The following is a 4,431-nucleotide window of genomic DNA, read 5'->3' as shown; positions in this document are numbered from 1 at the left end:
CCAGAACCAGATCCTGTCATGATGGGTCTAACCTCCAGACCAGAACCCAGCTGAAAACCTCTGGGAGGTGATGAAGAGGAGGATGGACAACATGACTGAGTTTTTGGACAGAACATCATTAGCAGCAAAGATGGCGGAGAGCTCGCCAAAATGCACCAGAACTGGGATTAAAAATCATCTTTATTGATTAAATATTGATTTATAATCCTGTCCTGAATGAAACATTAGCATTGTGATGTCTAAAAACGATGAACGGACCTTTTGTTTTGGACCATTATGTTCTGACTAAAATGACTCGGACAATATTTCTATTGAAATCTGGATTTAAAAGTTTAATTTAGTTTATAAAATAAAACAAATATAATTTTACTCAAAGACAAAACTAAAGAAAATCTAAACATCAAGTGTCCTGAGCTGGATGTTTTTGGTCTCCGTGCTGTTTGATCACACATCAGTCAACTCTGTTATTAATAATAATAATAAAATACTAATATTAATAATAAAATATTAATAAAATTGATATTGGCCTCTTTAGCGCTAAATAAGCCCCGCCCCTTCCTTATAACCGTTCTGACGGCAGAACCGGAATAACCTTCATGTTTTCAGACACACTCACGCTTTAATCCGGCAGGGCAGGGTTTAAAGCAAATTATTAGTAATAATCCCGTTTCCATTTTCAGCGTCTCTAAATGTGTAAACACGGAAACATCAAAGAGAATCCGACTCATTCCGACAGATCCGACAAGTGTCGATCGATCATAAATAATTAATCGAAGGACAGAAAGGATGCTGGCGGTGACACGAGCGGAAAGAGCCGCGCTTACCTGAAGAAAATACTTAATTCCAGTTGAAGGTGTCCGGGTTCGGGTCCGGGCGGGTTTAGGTGTCCGCAGCGTGTCGGGTTGGAACTGGCCTGTGTTCGGATCAAAGGCTTCGGCTACTCTCCATCCCGACAACAGCAGCCATCTTGATCAGAATAACAAGCGAGAAGACGACAGCCGAGCAGCCAATCACAGCCCGCCCCGCATCAAGTTAGCCAATCCGAGGACACCATTTCCGTTATTACCTTCAAAATAAAAGCGTTTGCAAAGATTACTTCCTGTGAAAAATAAAACGAGCCCAGATTTTTTTTCATTCAACCTTTATTTTTACAAGTTAATCCCATTGAGCCTCGGGGACTCATTTACAAGAGAACTGATTTTTATTATTATTTTTAAACAAAGATTGATGACAACGACGACAACAATGGACAATCATGAAATATGCGTATAAATTTATTTATTTAAAAACAAGTTAAAATAAAATAGCAACCAAAAGGACAATCAAAAGGGAAAGTAGCAACAAAAAAAATAAATAAATAAATAAAACAGCTAGATTATAAGGCGGTGTAGAAAACTAAAAACAGGAACATGTCTGCATTGGTTTGTGCAGATTTAGCAGACCTTGTTATTTTATTGAACGCCCACGTATTGAGGTTAAAATATAAAATAATTTTATTTATAAATGATTAATAGTACAGACTACTGTCTTTCAATTTTAAACTTAAATTTTTAAATAAATGTTAAACCAAAATATGATTGAAGACAAAATTTGTGCAAAAATGCTGTATTTTAAATGTCTTTTTTTATTTTTACATGGAGCAGACTTTAATTCTGATGGGAATAAAGATTGGCTGAAACACATTCGTCAATTTAATTTGCATGTAAGTGTTAAAAAGGCATGAATAAGTACATATTTGGACAAAATAAATATTTAAAAAATATTTTCTATTTGCCCAAAATATGTGCCACTGCTTCAAATAATTGAAATTTGTTCAGCTAAAATGCTAGTTTAATTTAAACTCAACCTAATAATTTTACTATATCTTTTGAATTATAGTTTAATACTAAGCATAAAATATATAGTCATTTAAAAGTAACTCAGCCAAATCTAATCCACAAACTGAAGAAAACTAATTGTTCTTTATTGGAAATAGTTATTCTAATGTTTGGTGTGCAGATATAAACTCATGTCTCAGCAGGTAATTAAAGATATGTAAGTGAGTAGCTCTTGGAAATTATAAAGTTGAGATGACCTGCTCATGGAGGTGAAAGTGCAGATCTGAGTGAGGCCTTATCTCTAGTCCACCCTGATGATCATTTATCACCTCATTCAGGGTGGATATTCTGCAGTAATAAAACTCCAAACACATGCTTTGTTTTTATGAATGCACAGATTAATACTGGATCAAGCAACATCCTTGATATTCCTATAAAAATGATGTCCCTTCAACACCTTGCCATATTTCCGTCTCTTAACAACGTGATGCGCGCTGATGTCAGGGTGTTTTTTATTTAATGTTTTCATTTGAATAACTTGAAGAACTATACGTGTAAATCTCTCCACAGATCTGAGCCTGCTTCTAAAAGTTGTGTTCTTTTAGCTGCTGGTTCCAGTGACTGTGTAATCCTTGTGCTTTTAGATCTTACGGCTGCTTTAGACGCAGCACGGTGGATCAGTTGGTAGAGCTGCTGCCTCTCAGCAAGCAGGTTACCCTGGTTCAAGTCCCGGTCTGGAGCCTTTCTGTGTGGAGTTTGCATGTTCTCTCCGTGCTGCGTAGGTTTCCTCCCGCAGATTAAAAACATGCATGTTAGACTGACTGGTAATTGTTTCTAGGTGAGACTGAATGGTTGTTTGTCTCTATGTGTCCCTCTGATGGACTGGAGACCTGTCCAGCATGCACCCCGCCACTCACATAATGATGGCTGGACATGGGCTCCAATGGCACCAGTGACCCCCGGGACCCGAAAAAGGAAGAAGCGAGTAAAGTGGATGGGTGCTTTAGATACTGTTCCTCAGTTCCTGTTTTGTGGCGTCCCACAAGGCTCAGTTTTAAGCCCTCTTCTTTTTTTTTGTTTGGTTACTTACTAAGAAAACAGTTTTATTTCATTGTTATGCAGATGATGTCGGATTTATGTGTCTCTTAAAATGAGACACTCTGTCTTTTAAATCTCATCTTAAAACCCATCTTTTTTTGCGTTGAATACTATAACAGTGGACGCTTTACATTGTGAACTTCTCTAAACTTATCGTTATAAAATTTTGTTTTAATTTTGTTTGCTGTGTACAAAACTTTGGATCTCTACACTTGTTTAATAAAGTGGGAGTGGACGTCTAGACTCATGGAATGATCTTATGTTGTGTGATAATAACAACAATAACTGAATATTTTACACTTTGGTGTAAAGTGTTAAAAAATCCAACATTTATTCACAACATTTACAAAAACAAACAAACAAAACTAAACATGTAGTCCAAACAAACATTTATCAAACCTACAGACACGTGGATGGCTGCACAGCGTTGAGTCACATATAATTATCATCCTCACATCTTAAACCAGGAGTCATGAAAGAAACTAAACACCAGAAATACAAATGTGGGAATAGTAAAACATACACCTATATTTAGAAATATGCTTTTCTGAGAACAAAAGTCTAAAAAAACACAGGCAGTTACTGATGGGAAGTACAACACTGGGCTCAGAGAGCCGGGACTCAGGCTCAAAACCAGGAGTTTGAAATAAACAGTTTGTGTAAAAATAAGATTTACAGCTCGTAGAGGTGTCAGCGGCAGGTTTGAAATGTCCATCTGGATAACTTTTAACTAGCTAGTCCGAATACTTCACTCGCACAAGGATGACGTGCATGACGAGACCGAAGGTAGAAAGGTCAGAGGTCAATCTGGGACATGTTCAGCTCGGCTGCTATTGTGAATGAACACGTTGGGAAAATCAGTAAATCAAAGTGTATTTATAATTTTTTTATTAATTTCACACACATTTTTGACCACACTGTGTGGCGAAGATATTCAAGTGATCAAAGCACAGCTATGAGATAAGAGTGTACTATGTAATGCAATGATGTGCGTTATGATGCTGACTTTGCAAACATGGCCAACAACCGTACCAGCACACTACAAATAAATGCTGATTATTCTTAACACTAAGAACACAACATGAAAGAAGCACTTAGTTGTCTCAGAGTGACCTTTGACCTCTGCTGTTTCCAGTCTGGCACCGGATGTGTGTGCAAGTAATCCGTTAGATGTACTAGTTAGCATCCGTCCTGAGCTATTCGCTAAACTTTATCAACCGTTAGCCAAACATGTCTGAATTTGTTAGCATCCTCACTGAGCTGCTAGTTTTATATACGGTAGTCAAACCAATATCCATTTTGAATCTGTGATGTCACTACAAACTTTTAGCTAAACTGAACTTCAAATTATATAAAAGCAAAAATAAAAACTAGGGATGCACAATATTATCAGCACGGTATCGGTTATTAGCGATAAAGTTAAATATCGGATATCGGCCATTCCATCAGATATAAAAGGCGCTGTTTTCATATATATATATATATATATATATATATATATATATATATATATATA

General features: G+C 36.6%; 1 protein-coding gene across 2 annotated transcripts in view; it reads right to left on the bottom strand.

Annotated features, from left to right (window-relative positions):
• kidins220b (kinase D-interacting substrate 220b) overlaps positions 1–972 on the bottom strand; it is an 18,621-nt gene extending 17,649 nt beyond the window's left edge. For both annotated transcript variants that reach the window (XM_037685988.1, XM_037685989.1), the window contains exon 1: positions 825–972. The gene's annotated coding sequence lies outside the window, so the exon portion shown is untranslated. The remainder of the gene's footprint in view (positions 1–824) is intronic.
• Between the last annotated feature and the right edge of the window lie 3,459 nt (positions 973–4,431).

Source organism: Nematolebias whitei, chromosome 12, assembly GCF_014905685.2.
Source record: "Nematolebias whitei isolate Nwh7 chromosome 12, NemWhi1, whole genome shotgun sequence".
Lineage (NCBI taxonomy): Eukaryota > Metazoa > Chordata > Actinopteri > Cyprinodontiformes > Rivulidae > Nematolebias > Nematolebias whitei.
This window is presented reverse-complemented; position numbering and strand designations above follow the sequence as displayed.